Source organism: Dendrobates tinctorius, unplaced genomic scaffold, assembly GCF_039654945.1.
Source record: "Dendrobates tinctorius isolate UK_male_01 unplaced genomic scaffold, ASM3965494v1 ptg000111l, whole genome shotgun sequence".
Lineage (NCBI taxonomy): Eukaryota > Metazoa > Chordata > Amphibia > Anura > Dendrobatidae > Dendrobates > Dendrobates tinctorius.
In genome coordinates this window covers 13,915,127-13,937,125 of record NW_027361779.1, presented here as the reverse complement: position 1 = coordinate 13,937,125, position 21,999 = coordinate 13,915,127, and positions in this window count along the sequence as shown.

Here is a 21,999-nt window from a genome sequence, read left to right as displayed (position 1 = left end):
ATTAATAGCAGGAGGAAGCACCAGGAGTTCAGTCTTTGACAGGTTCAGTTTCAGATATAGTGAGGACATGATATTAGACACAGCGTTTAGACAATCGCCAGTGTTTTCTAGAAAGGCTGGCGTGATGTCAGGAGAAGAAGCGTATAATTGGGTGTCATCAGCATAGAGATGGTACTGGAAACCAAATCTACTGATTGTTTGACCAATAGGGGCAGTGTACAAGGAGAAGAGGAGGGGGCCTAGAAACGATCCTTGAGGAACCCCAACAGTAAGGGGAAGGTGAGAGGAGGAGGAACCGGCAAAAGAAACAGTAAAGGAGCGGTCAGAGAGATAGGAGGAGAACCAGGAGAGAACGGTGTCCTTGAGGCCAATGGAATGGAGCATAGTGAGGAGGACCTGATGATCCACAGTGTCGAATGCTGCAGAGAGATCCAAGAGAATTAGCATGGAGTAATGACCATTTGATTTAGCTGTTAGCAGATCATTAGAGACTTTAGTGAGGGCAGTTTCAGTGGAGTGTAAAGAGCGGAAACCGGATTGGAGAGGGTCGAGAACAGAGTTTTCTGAGAGATAGCGGATAAGACGGGAGTGGACCAGGCGTTCCAGGAGTTTAGAGATGAAGGGAAGATTAGAGACAGGTCTATAGTTAGCGGCACAGTTTTGGTCGAGGGATGGTTTTTTAAGTAGTGGATGTATGATGGCATGCTTAAATGAGGAGGGAAAAATACCAGAAGAGAGAGAGAGGTTAAATATTTTAGTTAGGTGAGGGGTGACAGCAGGGGAAAGGGACTGGAGGAGATGTAACGGAAATGGGTCACTGGTGCAAGTAGTTGGGCGAGAAGATGCAAGGAGCCTGCTTACTTCTTCTTCTGTGACTGGTTCAAAATCAGAGAGTGAGAGATGCAGTGGGGGAGGGAGGACAGTGCATGGTATGAGGGGATTTGGAGATAATTTCCTGCCGGATCTGGTCAATTTTTTCTTTGAAGTAATTGGCCAGATCGTCAGCTCGGAGCTCCGTGGTTGGGGCCTGTACTCTTGGATTGAGTAGAGAATGAAAAGTGTCAAAGAGATGTTTCGGGTTATTGGACAGTGAGGTGATGAGGGTGTTGAAATAGGTTTGTTTGGAGAGGTGAAGGGCAGTGTTGTATGTTCTAAGCATAAACTTAAAATGGATGAAATCTTCGTGTAGATTGGATTTTCTCCACAGACGTTCGGCGCACCTGGAGCACCGCTGCAGGAAACGTGTTTGCACCGTGTGCCAGGGTTGTCGCCGTCTGTGTTGTGGTGTTCTATTTATAGGGGGTGCAAATTCATCCAGGGCACTTTGAAGTGTTTCATTGTAATGCTTCAATGCAGAATCAGGACATGAGAGGGAGGAGATAGGGGCCAATGAAGACTGCAAGTTCTTCAGAAGTTTCTGGGTGTTAATGGCCTGTATGTTTCTATAAGACTGGACAGTGGGGGTGACCTGAGCAGCCTGGCAGTTTTTTATAGAGAATGAAAGAAGATTGTGGTCAGAGAGCGGGAGAGGGGAGTTTGCAAAATCATCCACTGCACAAAGCCGAGAGAAGACCAAGTCGAGGGAGTTTCCGTCTTCATGCGTTGGAGAATTAGTAAGCTGCGAAAGGCCAAATGAGGAGGTTAGAGATAAAAGGTGAGTAGCAGATGGGGAGAGGGGAAGAGCAATGGGGATGTTGAAATCACCCATGATGAGGCTAGGGATGTCACAGGAGAGAAAATGTGGAAGCCAAGTGGCAAAATGATCCAGGAACTGATGGGAGGGGCCGGGAGGACGATACACCACCGCCACTTGCATGGAGAAGGGGGTGTAGAGTCTGACGGCATGGACCTCAAAAGAAGGGAAGACAAGTGAGGGTACTTGAGGGATAACCTGAAAGGTACATTTTGGTGATAGGAGCAGACCAACGCCTCCACCAGCTCTATTGTCTGATCTTGGGGTATGAGAGAAGTGTAGCCCCCCGTATGAAAGAGCATCAGCAGCGGTAGTATCTGACTGCTGGATCCAGGTTTCAGTAAGAGCCAGGAGGTTAAGAGAATTAGAAAGGAAGAAGTCATGAATGAAGGAGAGTTTGTTACACACTGAGCGAGAATTCCAAAGTGCACAATTAAGAGAGACAGATGGCATGCAGGGAATATTAATAAGATTAGAGGGGTTTCTGAGTGTAGCAGTGGGGGGGTTTGACTTTCTATAACATGGGGGACCAGGGTTGGGAGCAATGTCTCCTGCGACTAGGAGAAGGAGGATAGAAAGAGTGAGCAGATGGTTAAGTGATTTGTGAGAGCGTCTCTGGTGTTGAATGGTGGGACTGCCTGGATCTGTGCAATTTAACAATGTGAAAAGAGCGTGAGTGCTATACATAGGAGAGGAAAGAAGCGAGGGGCCAATATGGATGGAGTGTGGAGAGTTAATGCCAGGGCGGTGGATGTGTGTGAATGCAGCGGCCAGGATATAAATTACACAAATGCATATGGTATATATTTGTTGTACTCCAAATGTACAGGGAGTAGATGTATATAAATGTCTTACCTGTCTCCTGCCCTGTCTAACTGCCATGTTATAACTGCCAGAAGTACTTTGATACATGTACTTCGATTACATGTGCATAAATGCCACCCCTGCATAAATGCTCCCCCTAGCTATGTCTGAATATATAGGAGGTTAAGGCTAAGTTTTTTTTTTTTTTTTTTTTTTTTTTTGCTCTCTCTTCTCGTTAGTCAATCACACTAAATTGAGACACCAGGACCCAATAAAATGTTGTGGTCAAATAAACACATGTCCAGCACTACATGGATCATAAAGCACTTTGAAAAGTTTCTTGACCTCACAACATAAGGGGACAAGCAGAGTAAGTTGAAAAAAACTATATACCAGATATAAGTTTGCAGAGTTGAAAACACATAGATAGCATTCAGGATTAACTGCTTGCTGACATTGAATGGAGACACAGGAGTGGATTCAGAGCAGAGATTGGAAAAGCTGGTTACCAGATATAAGTTTGCAGAGTTGAAAACACATAGATAGCATTCAGGATTAACTGTTTGCTGACATTGAATGGAGACACAGGAGTGGATTCAGAGCAGAGATTGGAAAAGCTGGTTACCTGTATGAAGAGAATAGAGATGCGTGTCACATTCATCCATGTTATAACTGCCAGAAGTACTTTGATACATACATATCCTCCATCCCATAGTCCCGTGCCCATATGCCCATTATACATATCCGCCATCCCATAGTCCCGTGCCCATATACCCGTCATACATATCCTCCATCCCATAGTCCAGTGCCCATATACCCATCACACATCCTCCATCCCATAGTCCTGTGCCCATATACATATCCTCTATCCCATAGTCCCATGCCCATATACCCATCATACATATCCCCATCCCATAGTCCCATGCCCATATACCCATCATACATATCCGCCATCCCATAGTCCCATGCCCATATACCCATCACACGTCCTTCATCTCATAGTCCCATGCCCATATACCCATCATACATATCCTCCATCCCATAGTCCCGTGCCCATATACCCATCATACATATCCGCCATCCCATAGTCCCGTGCCCATATACCCATCATACATATCCTCCATCCCATAGTCCTGTGCCCATATACCCATCATACATATCCTCCATCCCATAGTCCCATGCCCATATACCCATCATACATATCCTCCATCCTATAGTCCCATGCCCATATACCCGTCATACATATCCTCCATCCCATAGTCCCGTGCCCATATACCCATCATACATATCCTCCATCCCATAGTCCCATGCCCATATACTTGTCATACATATCTTCCATCCCATAGTCCCGTGCCCATATACCCATCATACATATCTGCCATCCCATAGTCCCATGCCCATATACCCATTATACACACCCTCCATCCCATAGTCCCGTGCCCATATACCCATCATACATATCCTCCATCCTATAGTCCCATGCCCATATACCCGTCATACATATCCTCCATCCCATAGTCCCGTGCCCATATACCCATCATACATATCCGCCATCCCATAGTCCCGTGCCCATATACCCATCACACATCCTTCATCTCATAGTCCCATGCCCATATACCCATCATACATATCCGCCATCCCATAGTCCAGTGCCCATATACCCATCACACATCCTCCATCCCATAGTCAACCATTATGACATCATAATGAGCGGCGGCGGGGCTTGCAACCTATGATGACATCAGCGTCGCCATGGCAACCATTGTGACATCATAATGAGGGGTGGGGGCTTGATACGCACACACTGTTTCCCCAGTATGCAGATAGGGGCATTATGACATCATAATGAGGGGCGGGGCTTGACGCGCACACACTTTTTCCCCAGTATGTAGACAGGAGCAAAATTGTTTGGTGAATTGGAGTGCACGGGGTTAAAATTTTGCCTCACAACACAGCTTAGGATGCTCTCGGGGTCCAGACGTGTGACTGTGCCAAATTTTGTGGCTTTAGCTGCGACGGTGCGGATGCCTATCCCGGATATACACACATACATACACACATACATGCATACATACATACACACTTTGAGCTTTATATATTAGATGTATATATATATATATATATATATATATATATATATTTGGTATTCCAGGATTTACTTCTAATGATTTATTTTTAGTACTTCCTTATTTTACAGGATTTAGGCTAATCAATACAAGTTTGTGAGGGCCTTGTTGTGGCTTTCATAAACTTGCACTGAGAACGTGTGATGCAGCTTCTGAGATCCGACCAGTCAGAAGCTGTGCTCACAAGATGAGGTGACGAGATCGGACCAGAGAAGAAAAACGTTGAAGACGCCGGAAGGTGTTACATGACTGGGAGCAGCTAAATTACCTTTATAGCACCACTCTGAAAAAAAAAACTACTAGAGTGGTTCTTTAGATTTATGCATGTATTGCAGTATGGACATTGCATTGTGGTATTCCCGTAGTTGTCATTTTTTATGTCACTGTAATATAAATATTGGTTTCCATTTGGCAATGTTACACCCTTTATTTTCTAGTGTAAACAATTAGTAAAACATAACCTTTGGCATGCCCATATAGCAAAACATATACCAATCTTTTGAGCTGTGGCGTATTGCTCTGTCCATAGTGCTGAAATCGAAGTGCTGTCAGCACATGTAAGTGTAGGTGATTTGCCCTTATATATAACGCAGTGAATCATGCAGATTTGTTTTCTCCTATTTAACTATTGCTTGCTGCAACTGTTCTAAGACTAGGGGCTACATACATAGAAAACACAATAGCAACATTTTTCATTAGGGAAATGTATAAACTGACATGCCAACTACTAAGAAGCTTATTGTACTTAAATATATTCAAAATGAAACTTTTCTCATTTAACTAGACGAACTTTGATCCTGAAACTCTAGCTGACCATACTATCTTGGCCTCATACCATAGCAAAATAAGAGAAAGAGGGTTTGCCATTTACAACAATTCATAATTCATATTTACAAATTACACACACACCTACACTAGGATGCCAAGGAAAAATGAACTTTGCAAATTGGTAAATCTAACCCCTCAAATTTGTTCCTTTTGGCATAAGGATTCACCATGTAAAATATGTTGACATTAAATTTAGATTTACCACTTGCTCAAGTATATATAATATATATATATATACAGTGGGGCAAAAAAGTATTTAGTCAGTCAGCAATAGTGCAAGTTCCACCACTTAAAAAGATGAGAGGCGTCTGTAATTTACATCATAGGTAGACCTCAACTATGGGAGACAAACTGAGAAAAAGAAATCCAGAAAATCACATTGTCTGTTTTTTTTTCATTTTATTTGCATATTATGGTGGAAAATAAGTATTTGGTCAGAAACAAAATTTCATCTCAATACTTTGTGATATATCCTTTGTTGGCAATGACAGAGGTCAAACGTTTTCTGTAAGTCTTCACAAGGTTGCCACACACTGTTGTTGGTATGTTGGCCCATTCCTCCATGCAGATCTCCTCTAGAGCAGTGATGTTTTTGGCTTTTCGCTTGGCAACACGGACTTTCAACTCCCTCCAAAGGTTTTCTATAGGGTTGAGATCTGGAGACTGGCTAGGCCACTCCAGGACCTTGAAATGCTTCTTACGAAGCCACTCCTTCGTTGCCCTGGCGGTGTGCTTTGGATCATTGTCATGTTGAAAGACCCAGCCACGTTTCATCATCAATGCCCTTGCTGATGGAAGGAGGTTTGCACTCAAAATCTCACGATACATGGCCCCATTCATTCTTTCATGTACCCGGATCAGTCGTCCTGGCCCCTTTGCAGAGAAACAGCCCCAAAGCATGATGTTTCCACCACCATGCTTTACAGTAGGTATGGTGTTTGATGGATGCAACTCAGTATTCTTTTTCCTCCAAACACGACAAGTTGTGTTTCTACCAAACAGTTCCAGTTTGGTTTCATCAGACCATAGGACATTCTCCCAAAACTCCTCTGGATCATCCAAATGCTCTCTAGCAAACTTCAGATGGGCCCGAACATGTACAGGCTTAAGCAGTGGGACACGTCTGGCACTGCAGGATCTGAGTCCATGGTGGCGTAGTGTGTTACTTATGGTAGGCCTTGTTACATTGGTCCCAGCTCTCTGCAGTTCATTCACTAGGTCCCCCCGCGTGGTTCTGGGATTTTTGCTCACCGTTCTTGTGATCATTCTGACCCCACGGGGTGGGATTTTGCGTGGAGCACCAGATCGAGGGAGATTATCAGTGGTCTTGTATGTCTTCCATTTTCTAATTATTGCTCCCACAGTTGATTTCTTCACTCCAAGCTGGTTGGCTATTGCAGATTCAGTCTTCCCAGCCTGGTACAGGGCTACAATTTTGTTTCTGGTGTCCTTTGACAGCTCTTTGGTCTTCACCATAGTGGAGTTTGGAGTCAGACTGTTTGAGGGTGTGCACAGGTGTCTTTTTATACTGATAACAAGTTTAAACAGGTGCCATTACTACAGGTAATGAGTGGAGGAAAGAGGAGACTCTTAGAAGTTACAGGTCTGTGAGAGCCAGAAATCTTGATTGCTTGTTTCTGACCAAATACTTATTTTCCACCATAATATGCAAATAAAATGAAAAAAAAACAGACAATGTGATTTTCTGGATTTTTTTTTCTCAGTTTGTCTCCCATAGTTGAGGTCTACCTATGATGTAAATTACAGACGCCTCTCATCTTTTTAAGTGGTGGAACTTGCACTATTGCTGACTGACTAAATACTTTTTTGCCCCACTGTATATACTATATATATATATTATACTAGCTGAAGAGCCCATCGCTGCCCGGGCATAGTAACTAACTGTGGTTAGTTATAACAAATTACAATTATCTTCCATCCCATAGTCCCGTGCCCATATACCCATCATACATATCCACGATCCCATAGGCCCGTGCCCATATACCTATCATACATATCCTCCATCCCATAGTCGAGTGCCCATGTACCCATCACACATCCTCCATCCCATAGTCCCATGCCCATATACCCATCAAACATATTCTCCATCCCATAGTCCAATGCCCATATACCCATCATACATATTTGCCATCCCATAGTCGAATGCCCATATACCCATCAAACATCCTTCATCTCATAGTCCCATGCCCATATACCCATCATACATATCCTCTATCCCATAGTCCCGTGCCCATATACCCGTCATACATATCCTCCATCCCATAGTCCAGTGCCCATATACCCATCACACATCCTCCATCCCATAGTCCCATGCCCATATACATATCCTCCATCCCATAGTCCCATGCCCATATACCCATCATACATATCCCCCATCCCATAGTCCCGTGCCCATATACCCATCATACATATCCGCCATCCCATAGTCAAGAGCCCATATACCCATCACGTGTCCTTCATCTCATAGTCCCATGCCCATATACCCATCATACATATCCTCCATCCCATAGTCCCATGCCCATATACCCATCATACATGTCCGCCATCCCATAGTCCCGTGGCCATATACCCATCATACATATCCTCCATCCCATAGTCCCGTGCCCATATACCCATCATACATATCCTCCATCCCATAGTCCCGTGCCCATATACCCGTCATACATATCCTCCATCCCATAGTCCCGTGACCATATACCCGTCATACATATGCTCCATCCCATAGTCCCGTGCCCATATACCCATCATACATATCCTCCATACCATAGTCCCATGCCCATATACCCGTCATACATATCCTCCATCCCATAGTCCCGTGCCCATATACCCATCATACATATCCGCTATCCCATAGTCCCATGCCCATATACCCATTATACACATCCTCCATCCCATAGTCCCGTGCCCATATACCCATCATACATATCCTCCATCCCATAGTCCCATGCCCATATACCCGTCATACATATCCTCCATCCCATAGTCCCGTGCCCATATACCTATCATACATATCCGCCATCCCATAGTCCCGTGCCCATATACCCATCACACATCCTTCATCTCATAGTCCCGTGCCCATATACCCGTTATACATATCTGCCATCCCATAGTCCAGTGCCCATATACCCATCACACATCCTCCATCCCATAGTCAACCATTATGACACATAATGAGTGGCGGCAGGGCTTGCAACCTATGATGACATCAGCGTCACAATGGCAACCATTGTGACATCATAATGAGGGGTGGGGCTTGACGCGCACACACTTTTTCCCCAGTATGTAGACAGGGGAAAAATTGTTTGGTGAATTGGAACACGCAGGGTTAAAATTTCGCCTCACAACACAGCTTAGGATGCTCTCGGGGTCCAGACGTGTGACTGTGCCAAATTTTGTGGCTGTAGCTGCGATGGTGCGGATGCCTATCTCGGACATACACACATACACACATACATACACACATACATGCATACATACATACACACTTTGAGCTTTATATATTAGATATATATATATATATATATATATACATTTGGTTTCGCCACGTTCAGAAACGCCCGATCTATCAAAATATAAAATCAATTAATCTGATTGGTAAACGGCATAACATACCATACATAATGCGGGATATGCATGACGATAAATACTAAGCAAACATTTAAAACTGCAATATGATGTGCCATTGAGCAACCAGTAAATGATAACTAATCTTAAAAAAAGAAAATTATAAAATATCTATGACCAAAAAGGAACAAAATTAGGAGGTAAGACCTTCAAAATCTTGCTACTTAATTTTTACCATGCATTTTCTTAGCACCCTAGCCTACACACATACACACACCTCTACCTATTTTTACATATAACTATTTTTAGTTAAACTTGTTTTTTTGGGGTATTACAAATGTAGTCTCATTTTAGGTTTATTACTTACCATTACCATTTACGCTAGAGCTTTTTAGCCTTTTGCCTAAGTGCAGTACTAATCCATCTTTGAATTTTGTTAGGCTCTTACTTGTTTGTTGACGCATGCAGCTGGTATCTGGGTTCCTGAGGCAGCAATTTGGGAAGAGCTATAGCTATTTGGATAAGCACCGATCCAAAGATATTCGCTCATCCCTACACATGATCAAGCCTGTATAAAGGCAGGATCATGTGTGCTTCCACCATTCTTATCTAATTAGTGTAGGGATAGGACACAGCTGGAGTGAGGGACAGATTCTGACTGCTTCTCGGTATTTGTATCTCATGACGTATCTCGTTGATTTACATGATTGGTAAATTTGGGGCATGATGATTCATTTGGAGGTAATGCAAGAAGCTGTTGTAGAGCACTGGTGTCAATCACACAGCTTCTATAGAACAATTCATTTGAGTATGGTACTGAAAGCTGTGAGGCGGCACTGGTGTCAGGCAATGCAGAAAGCAGAATTGCGGGCACAGCATTCACACCTGAGAAAATTAGTAGAGAAAGCTACTGACCAAACAAAGCAGGGATCACCACAAAAATATATATTTTATTAATCACAGAGAGACTACACCAAGTAAAAACATTTAAAAGTCACAAAATGACACATACAAAGCACACAAAGCTCATAATAGAGCCAACAAGACAAACCCCATATTGTGAGAATGAATAAATCAGCTCAAGAAGAATATAGAAACAAAAATAGAATTAAAAAACAATCGTATAAGACACTTTAAACAATAAATGACCTGCGAATATATAATATCGCTGAAAGAACCCCCATCAAACTCCTGTTAGTATGGAGTCAAATGCCCATAGTGATAAACGGGCTACAATGACCAGAGACAAATTGTACGTGTCCAATATTTCAGAAGATGTAGCAAATAAGATACATAATATGAACGAACAGTTAAATGCCCACAAAAAACACCGAGGTAATGATTAGAGTATTCACAGTAACATGATTAACAAAAAAATGCCTATACAAAAGAAAGAGCCACATACATACTCAGGGGCGCAGTGCGATCGATCATGCAGAAGGATTCAGACTCCTATAAAGGAAATAAAGCCATAGTAAGCCTGAAAGGCTAAAAATAAATGCAGAAAGATTTTTTTTACAAAGGCTGGATCCTGCCCGCACTGTCCCAGTATGATAACGCTCACATGGGGGAGCTTGTGGAGTGCCCGACGCGTGTCGCCACCACAACTTCGTCTGAGGAAGCCACCATGTGGAGCACAGTTTTTCCTCGTGCTTTGACAAATTCTTTCTTACCACTCTGTGGAGTAGCAGGGCAGGTTCTTTATGCTCAGTGTGCACTGTGTGATGTTAAACACAATGTGCTTAGCCGTAGATGCTCTGTAGCATTGCTCCACTCTGTGGAGTAACAGAGTGCAGTACCTTTGTGTTCCATTCACACTGTGTGCAGTTGACCCAGTGTGCTTTTTGTGAATGCTTGTAGTGCAGCGCTGCCATTGTTCACATTAGCTGCAGTTTTAGACCTCTGCACGATGGACCCCAGGTTGCGAACGCACTTCATTATAATATGTTATTTAGTGCGTTCCGCAAACCCTAACATCTAGTTTGCAAAATAGGGTTGCTTGTGGGAGGTTTCCACTAATTAGGGACACTAGGGGCTCTCCAAATGCAATATGGTGTCCGATCTCAATTCCAGCCAATTTTGCATTGAAAACATCAAATGGCACCCAAACAGTGGTTTACACCCATGTATGGGGTATCACCATACTCAAGACAAATTGCACAACAATTTTGGGGTCCAATTTATCCTGTTACCCTTTGGAAAATAAAAATTTGAGGCTGAAAAGATCATTTTTGTGGAAAAAATATGATTTTTTATTTTCACAGCTCTACGTTATAAACTTTTGTGAAGCACTTGGGGGTTCAAAGTGCTCACCACACATCTAGATAAGTTCCTTGTGGGGTCTAGTTTCCAAAATGGGGTCACTTTTGGTGGATTTCCATTGTTTAGGTACATCAGGGGCTCTCCAAATGTGACATGGCGTCCGCTCTCGATTACAGCCAATTTTACGTGCAAAACCTCAAATGGAACTCCTTTCCTTCCGAGCCCTGCAGTGCGCCTGAAGAATGGTATTTGTGCACACTTGGGGTATCAGTGTACTCAGGAGAAATTGCACAACAAATATTGTGGTTCATTTTCTCCTGATATCCTTGACAAAATAAAAAAAATTGTGTCCATATTAAAATTTTTGTGAAAAAAGTTAAATGTTAATGTGAAGCAACTGAAGGGTTAATAAACTTTTTGAATGTGGTTTTGAACAACTTGAGGGGTGCAGTTTTTAGAATTGTGTCACTTTTGGGTATTTTATGTCATATAGGCCCCCAAAGTGAATTCAAATGTGAGGTGGTTCCTAAAGTAAATGGTTTTATAAATTTTGTTGGAAAAATGAGAAATCGCTGGTCAAATTTTAACCCTTATAACGGCCTAACAAAAAAAACTATGCTTCAAAAATTATGCTGTTGTAAAGTAGACATGTGGGAAATGTTATTTATTAACTATTTTGTGCGACATTACGCTCTGATTTAGGGACATAAAAATAAAAAATTTGAAAATTGTGAAATTTTAAAAATTTTTGCTAAATTTTCTTTTCTTCACAAAAAAACACAAGAAATTTTGAAGAAATTTTACCACTATCATAAAGTACACCTAAATAAAATGGAAAAGGTTGGTGATATTAACTTCCTGCTTATGGCACTTTAGTATATGGGAGGAGGGAAACTTTTCAAGAAGGGTGGTGACCATGTGGCCATTTTGAAGTCCGCCGTTTTGGATCCAACTTTATATTTTCCAATGGGAAGAGGGTCATGTGACACATCAAGCTTATTGAAAATTTCATAAGAAAAACAAAGGTGTGCTTGGTTTTAACGTAATTTTATTCTTTCATGAGTTATTTACAAGTTTATGACCACTTATAAAATGTGCTCTAAGTGCTGCCCATTGTGTTGGATTGTCAATGTAACCCTCTTCTCCCACTCTTGACACACAGATAGCAACACTGGGGAAGAAAGGGGGGTCAGATTCCTTGTAGGAATGCTCAGACCTGACATCCATAATGTGGTGGTGCATCATCTTGCTGGAAAAACTCAGGGAACATGCCATCTTCAGTGCATAAAGAGGGCAACACATCATCATGTAGCAATTTCAGATATCCAGTGACATTGAGGTTTCCATTGATGAATAATGGCCCCACTATCTTTTTACCCGATATACCACATCATACCATCAATTATGGGTGTCAGGTCCGAGCATTCCCACATGAACAGTTTCCTCGAAAGTGGATTGTTCGTTGTGGGCCAGTTGAATGGCCACCAAGGTCTCCTGATCTGACCCCCTTAGACTTTTATTCTTGGGGTCATCTGAAGGCAATTGTCTATGCTGTGAAGATGCAAGATGTGCAGCATCTCAAACAATGGATACTGGAAGCCTGAGCTAGCATTTCTTCTCTGGTGTTGCTATCAGTGTATCAAGAGTGAGAGAAGAAGGCTGCATTGACAATCCAACACAATGGGCAGCATTTTGAACACATTTTATGAGTGATCATAAACTTGTAAATAACTCATGACAGAATAAAGCTATGTTAAAACCAAGCACACCATTGTTTTTCTTGCAAAATTTTCAATAAGTTTGATGTGTCATATGGCCCTCTTCCCATTAAAAAAATAAAGTTGGATCCAAAATGGCAGACTTCAAAATGGCCACCATGGTCATCACCCATCTTCAAACGTTTCCCCCCTCCCATATACTAATGTGCCACAAACAGGAAGTTGATATCACCAACCATTTCCATTTTATTTAGGTGTATCCATATAAATGGCCCACCAATATGTCACAAAAAAACAGTCTCAGAATCAGTGGGACATAAAAAAGTCTTATGAAATTAAGTAAAAAAATATATTTAGGGATTAGATAGGGAGAAATGTAGGGTATTTTCTAATAAATCTAATTACAAAAGTGGTTAGGGTGTAAAGATATATATTTAGAAAGGACTTTTTTTTTTATCTCAGACCACACCTTTAATCTCCACGTCTCTATATTTTTCAAATGTTACACTATATTAATACATTTGGTGCAATTTGGTACCTCAGCTCAACTTTTATGAAATGTGTTATACTTATCTGGAGTCCAATGTGTCAAATGTTGCATGTTTAAGCACAATTTTGCACAAATTGTGACTTTTAAAAAGTAGATGAAACATAATATTGTTTTCAAGCTTTTTTTTTAAAACAGTTATGACCTGTATAAAATTTGAGAGTGTAATATAGAAATGTATTTATAATATGCTGTACTTCATTAAAAACAATTAAAAATGACCCCTTATCTTGTCTTCTTTAAAGGCAACCTGTCACCAGACATAACACTGTTAGCCTGCAGATATACACTTAATGTGCAGTATAACAGTGTTATGATGCTGCCTCGTACCTGCACGCAGCCGATTGCAGCAGGGAGAAAATTTTCTTTATTCTCCCGCTGGTATTTAGTCATGGGGGGGGCACTGGTTCAGTCACTGTTCTAAGTATGCAAAGTGCCACAATGTAGAATCAGTGTCAGTCACGGGCGCAAGTACAGTGGCCACTCTTTATACTCAGAGCAGTGACTGAACTGGCTCTGCCCCGCCCCTATGACTGAATACTGAATGCTGGCAGGGAGAATAAAGAATATTTTCTCCCCGCTGCATTCGGCTGTTAACCTGCAGAATAACCCGATATCTGCAGGCTAACGGCATTATTTCTGGTGATAGATTCCCTTTAAATTTTAGCATGGGTGCTAAAAATTGGTGAATTTAACGGACCATGAATAATTAACAAGGGAATGTCACAAATTGTGAAACATTTTGTGCATAAGCAGAATGATAATTACAGTGAAATGCCCCTCAATATAATATGTATAGAAACTACAAATAATCATGCAAACAAAAAAAAACAAAAGTGCTGGTTTGGTGTATATATCCAAAAAGTTGTTCGTTCCAGAATGGTAAAAATGGCCTAGCCCTTTAGGGGAAATTCATGACTCATTGAGTTTATAAGTACCAATTAGTACTCAATAAATAAAATTACTTGTATAACTTCAAAGCTCCAGAATATAATCTGGGAAGATAGACATCTGACAAGGACAATGTGACTTTTGTCTATCGACTGTACAATACAAATCAAATTTCATCAACATGCATAACAAATCATCCATAATTGATCTTGTCTGTGATGTGCAGTGATCAGCCATGTACTGCGGATAATTCACTCATATGTAGCTATTATATAATATGTAATTTTACTGTCATTAGATTATGATTGCTTTGTGCATAACTAATGGACAGCTGAATTGAGTTCAACATTTTATTGACTTGTTTTAGCTTCATCATAATGTACTAACTGTGAATAGGCAGAAAGAAATCTAAGATCACATTTGTTCTATTTAAGATTACTTAGAGCAGTGCAAGATAACAAAGTAACTAAAGGCCCCGCCAGCGAAATGGCTGTGTGTGACGGGGATCAGCGACCGCCCCCCCCGCAGGGTATCGCTGATCGTGCACTATTGTGACTGTCGTTTTTTGATCATTGCTCTCCCGCTGGCCAGCGTGCATCGCTGCGTGTGGCAGTGGGAGCCAAAGATCAGCGAGGCTCCCAGCACTCTAAGCAGGCACTGGGAGCTGGTCTCTAAGGTAAATATCGGGTTACTAAGCGGCGCGCGTTACTTAGTTACCTGATGTGTACCTTAGAAACCTGCGTGCTCAAAGCTCCCGGCGTGAGCACGCAGGTTTCTAAGGTACACATTGGGTTACTAAGTGACGCGCGCCGCTTAGTAACCCGATATTTACCTTAGATACCAGTGTCCTCGCTGGTGCCAATCGCTGCTGAAGCTGCCTGTTTGGCAGCTCACCAGCGATCATGTAGCGATGCACCAGCGATCCTGACAAGGTCGTATCGTTGTCGGGATCGCTGGTGGATCGTTTAGTGTAACGGGGCCTTTACTCTAGAGGTTTAGGTAACAGAAGTAGTAAACAATCAAGAAATTCAACACTTAGGCTGTGTGCACACGCTGCGGATTCCGCTGCGGATTAATCCGCACGGATTTTGCAAAAACCGCAGATAATCCGCAGGTCCAAAGACCTGCGGATTATCTGCGGTTTTGCCTGCGGTTTGGTCCTGCGGATTCACTATCTCCACAATGGTGGAGATAGGAACCCGCAGCGGTTTCCGCAGAAAGAATTGACATGCAATTCTTTCTGCGGATTCAAAACCGCAGCAAATCCGCGCGGTTTTTTCCGCAGCGTCGGCACAGCGTTTTTTGTTTTTCCATTCAAATGAATGGTACTGTACACCGCAGCTAAAACTGCTGCGTGTCCGCAGCGGCCAAAACCGCTGCGGAAACGCAGCGGAATCCGCAGCGTGTGCACACAGCCTTATAGTATTATGCACAGGTCCTGTTCAGGATGCTTACAAAAGTGTCCCATTTGCTTTGAGTACTTTTATTTTCAAGTACATTTTCTCAATTTATGACACTAAGATCATCTCTTTGTCTTTGGAAATTCCCCTTCATGAAGATTACTGCCCTTGTAGCACCTCTACTTTACAGCTTATTAAAGGATATGTGAAAAGTTGCTATTTGTGATGGGTATTACTCAAGTGACCCCAGACTCATACATTTGTGCTGTGAATTCGCTTTCTGGCCTACCTCTAGCTACTAGTGAAGGTAGTGGAGCTGGTTGTATTGACAGAAGGGTCGCAAGTTCTCTTTCTGTGCTCTGGTGGTGACTGGAGGTAATGGAGCTGATCTGATTAACAGAGGCTTGCCACCTGATAATGAGGAGGACGATTGGAGATCTGGAGTTTCTGACTGGATTTAAGACAGCCGACTCCCTCTATCCCTGCTGGTAATTTTTTCCTGCCTCCTGAGGTCTTAGTTTCCAGCTCAGTCCCTGCATGCTCAGCTAAGTGTTCTTTTGCTATTGTTCACATTTGATCTGGTTTTGTCTATTTCAGTTTTGTGTGGTCATCCAGCTCTGGCTGGGGATGTGCTGAATCTCCATCCATATGTTACTGCTTGTGCCAGTTTGTTTTTGTCCCTTATTAGATTGGCCTCTTTTTTGCTCTGCTTTCAGAATATACCAGAGTGCTGATATAGTGGACAAAGTCGTGCGACTTCAGTAATTTTCTATCAGACGTGTTGGACATTTTTTGCAGGGTTTTTTGCGTGATTGCAGACAGTGTCTTTCCTTTCCTGTCCTGTCTAGTTAGTGTGGGCCCCATCATTTGCTCAGTCTATTTTCCTACCTGCGTTTGTGTTTTCATCTTGTCTCACGGACAATATATGTTTGGGGGCTATCTATTCCTTTGGGGTCTGCTCTGGGGCAGTTTAGATTTCCCCTTTCTTGCTTTAGGCTTATTTAGCTCTCTGGCTGTGTTGAAGCATCTAGAATCATCGTAGGTACGCTCCACGACTACTGCTAGTTGTGTGGATGGGATCAGGGGTCTGTAATCTGCTTAGTTACCAACCTCTCTGGTTTTCTGTGGCTTAGCTTGGTCTTGCTCTCCTCCTCGGTGACCCAATCATAATACATTTGATATTTTGTCTCACCTATTGGACCATATTATTGTCATGATCCCAGTGCAGATCTTTGACCTGCATGCCAGGGGTTAATGTCTTGAGCCCAGTTCAGACTTTGACCTGCACACCTGGGGTTAATTATTGTTGCCTCTCTTTGGTTTGGGGAGAGCTTCTTATAGCCCTGGGAAGTTCCAATCCCCGTCAGTTATACATTTGCCCTTGGCTGATTGTGGTGACCCCTGTGTGCCTGTGCCTTGTGCCTGTCTTCTAGCTTGCTTCTATGGTTCTGACCCTTTTCTGTCCCCCATTGTGAGCTTGCCTTTTGATTCTGTACTGTGTATATGCTTCTCTGGTTTCTGACTGCTGATAAATCCTGACTATCCGTTCTGTCTAATCCTTTGGTACTGTCTGCTATCTCATGCTTTGACCCTGGCCTGATCTTGTTTACGTCCCTGTCTATGCCCCTTTGTAACTTTGTCCCATAGTTACCCTTCTAGGAGTTTTCCTTTAGCTCTAGCTCTCTGGAGTTTTGGCCATGCCCCCAGCAGTCACGTGCTTCAGGTCCTGTTGGTCTGGCACGCATCTTCACTGCTGCTGCCCCGCTCCACAGGTATCTTAGAGCACAGTTTGTCTTACTAAGGACTTGCGCACTGGCTCAGTGAGCAAGTGCAGTGTGGTATTCCTGATAATTATGTCTAGAAGTGCCCCTCCTCCTGCATAAGTTGTAAAACATAATTGTCCTTCATTGTTGTCAAAAACTGTTCTTTTTGCTTGACCTGCAGGTTTCAGATCCCTAGTTTATTAAAAGGTAGTTGAAGTCCTCCATAATAATTACTTCTCCCTAGAATCATAGAATCATAGAATGGTAGAGTTGGAAGGGACCTCCTTGGTCATCTGGTCCAACCCCCTGCTTAATACAGGATTAACTAAATCATCCCATTTGTTGCCTCATCTATTTGCTTTATGAGGATAGTTTTTGTCACCTCTATTATATTTGGAGGCTGATAACAAATCCCTTTCAGTATTTTATTATTCTTCCTCCTCCCCTTATTTCCATCCACTCAATATAATCTACTTACTTTCTATAATATTTTGCCTGTTCCTATATTAATGCATACTTCTCGATAAGAGGATTAACCTCTTGTTTCAAGTTTTTTGATGCTGTAAGTTGCAGTGTTGCATGTTTAGAAAACCATATTATTCATTTGTGTCAAAATTGGATAGCATACAAACTACACTTGTACTTCTGTTGATAAATGAACCTAGTGACATACTTTTTCTATAATAATAATAATTTTCTTTATTTTTATATAGCACTAACATATTCCACAGTGCTTTACAGTTTGCACACACTATCATCACTGTCCCCGATGGGGCTCACAATCTAAATTCCCTATCTGTATGTCTTTGGAATGTGGGAGGAAACCGGAGTACCATGAGGAAACCCACGCAAACAAGGGGAGAACATACAAACTCCTTGCAGATGTTGTCCTTGGTGGGGCAGTGCTATCCACTGAGTCACCGTGCTGCCCCTATAGGCATGTGACCGTCATAGAATAGATCCTAACTACTTGGAGTTCTGTTCTGTTAGCCCGAGTGCAAAGTTGCTAACAAAGTCTTCAAACAGAGGCTGGACAGAAATCTGTCTGAGATGATTTAGTGAATCCTACATTGAGCAGGGGGTTGGACATGATGACCCTGGAGGTCCCTTCCATCTCTAACATACCATGATTGTATGATTCTAAAGAGCAATTCTTACTGAGATAAACCAGACTAGTGCATGTGCAATTTGCTACGCCATTTAACGGCATAGACATCATGTAATACCACTTTTTCTCAGCATCTCTAATGTAGGAATGTATGGCCTCAATTGATATCAGCTGATTGCCAGCAGTTTCTGAAGTTGCCTATCTACACTTGATAAGACTCCAATTTTATTACCTGTCACAACCTATTTATCCTATTTCCATAATATTACATAAACCTAATTTGAAGCCAATTTTTATTGCCTTCCTTATTTGATTGAAATATACAATGCCTAAAAAGGGCAATTCCATTTACTTTTTTGAGGTGAGCATCTGAGATAACATTTTTTTAATGATTCAATGAAATTAGTAGAGCTGCGCATGGAAGCCTTAAAGCTCTAAATATGGCTTCCATGGACAGATTGTACACTTGTCATTGAGCATAACAAGTTCCAGAACCTTGAACCTTTATCCCCTATACGGTGATCTGGACCTACACAGTGTTCTCTGGGTTATATCCATGGAGTGGCTGCTGGACAGTGGAGTAAGAAGGCAGAGAAAGATCCATACCAGAGAGAGCAAATATTGGAAAAAAAAAATCAGAATTGAGGCACAAGGTAAATGCTAGAAAGACAGAGTCAGGTAACAAGGGTAAATTTGGTTCAAAGCTATAGATATCGTTTACAGTAAGCAAATTTACAGTGACAGACTGGTACAGAGGGGAGAGGACCCTGACCTTGCAGACATTCTACAGGATAATGGGGAAGAGACAGAAGGTCGGGGGTGCAGCAGCTCTGGTGGTGGTGAGGCGGCAGCTCAGGCGGTGGTGAGGCGGCAGACTGGTTGTTGTAGGCTGTAAGCTTTCCTGAAGAGATAGGTTTTCAGGTTCCGTCTGAAGGATCCGAAATAGGAAATTGATATGCAGTAATCGCAGGCGGCATGGATCAGTGACTGGCTGCATGAAATATATGCGGAACTTGACAGCAATTCTGCAACCCGGATCTGTTTCATATTGTTTGCAGTTTGGACAGCATGAATCAAATAACAGGTTCCCTCTAAACCTGCATTTATTCAGAAGATTTGATGCCCTGTTGAGAAAGAAAATCAATATAGCACACTGGACCTACTGTAGAAATCACATGATGGTAAAAAGTGGACAACCCCTTTAAATGTTCTAATACCATTTTAGAATCAAATAATCATCAAGTCATCTTGTGTGCTATAAAACAAATTAAAAAAAATTAATACGATAAACACATTCAATGTTATGCAATGCTGTAATATAATATGCAGGCATATAATAAGCAGAATTCTTTTGAGAAATGAACTAAAGGTAATGCAACCATATACTGTACCTGTGTTTCAAGCCCTAAGTGGCTTCTTTAAATTTTAAATATGTTGCAAAAAGTTTATTTCATTTTTGTGATCTTTTTACAATTATGAACATGTAATAACATTTTCAGAAGTATCCAAAGCCGAGGGAAATGAAAGCTATATGGTTTTTACAGAATCATTCATCAAGAACTAATTGAAGCCTTCATACAGTTTAGAGCTGATAAAACACTGTAACAATAAACAATAACAAAATTCACTGGAGAAGGATTTGTTTTGCCTTGAGGGATAGAGTTCTGTTCTATCTAGGGGATTCCTAGTTAAAGCATCACCATTTCTTTCTTTTCAATTTGATTTGGGATAAACAGACCTTCCTCTTGATAATCATGAAGGGGAAGCTGTGTCAAATGTATTAGTATTGCTCCAATGGAGCTATTCTCATTGTAGACATTTGCGATTGTTCGTGTTTGACATTCTATAGAAACATAAGCAGAATATTTCAGACAAGTTTAATCTTCTCACTGTTTTTTGCACAAAGTGTAATTATCATATTCTGCATCTTCAAAATTTGAAGCTTCCAAATGAAAGTATTTTATTTAAATCAAGTCTGTCATCAGGTTTTACAATGCGAACTGCGCAAAATTATTAAGTAGATCTCTTGGACCTGATGCTGTACATACATTTTTGAAACGCATGTTAGAATGGCTATATAATCCTTTTTGAAAGTTATTCAGGCTTATCAGATGTATCGTATATTGTTTGTATTTCATAATCTAATGACAGGTCATTAGAAAAAAAATAAGTACACCCTGTTTGAATTCTATGGTTTTACATATCAGGGCATAAAATAAGATCTGGTTCTTCAAAGATCTTACAATGACTGTAGGAGCAGACAACACATGACAAATTACATTATTTATTTAACAAAAGCGAGACCAAAATGTAGAAGCAGTTTTTAAAAAAATAAGTACACCCCATAGCTTATAAAACCACCTTTATCATGATTAACATGATGTAATGGTTTTTTTGTATGACTTTATCAATCCAATAATTCTGGTGGCTTTATGGCAATTATTCTTTACAATGTTGCCTAGATTCATTGAGATTTTTGAGCATTCAATTAATCACAGCTGTTTTAAAGTCTCGCCACAGCATTTCAGTTGGTTTGAGGACTAGTCTTTGACTTTGCAACTGCAACACCCTGATTCTTATCTTTTTTCAGGCATTCTGATTTATGTTTGCTGGTGTGTTTTGATCATTGCATTGCAGCATGACACAATTTTGGCCAAGCTGAAAGCAACACTCCAGCGTTTATTTTTATTTCACCAGCATTGTTTTTTTATTAGGAGTTATGTTACTAATCTAACTTCCCTGACGTTAGTCTTATACACACAAGTCGCTGTCTACAGCTGTTCACAGCATTGTAAGTCAGAGAACAAAGTATTTGAAATACTCATTTGATATCCTTGTTCTGGCTATTGTAAGGAGGGCAAGGGCTTTGCCCTGCAAATGTTGATATTGTTGTATATTCTGTGTGCAGTATGCATGTTGTGTGTGTAAAAAAAAATAAAAAATAAAAAAATGTTGTGTGTGTGTTTGTGTCCACACAACATTAGTTAGATAGTTAGGTGCAGTATTAGCAAAGGGCCACTAGATGGGGTCCCTGAGCTCAACTAGTGAGAAGACTGCTTAGGAGTTAACTTAGAGGAGTGGCTAGACAGGAGGAAAGGAGATAGATTTCCCTCCAAGAGTTAGTTGAGCTGGGGGTAGCGAACAGGACAGGACAAGAGTGAAGAACAGCGGAGTGCCTACAGCAGTAGCCAGCACGTAGTGGTGCTGGAGGCCTTGCAGTCAGGGACTGGGGACTGTAAGGCTAGCGAGACAGGAGAAGGAGTATCGCCGGTCA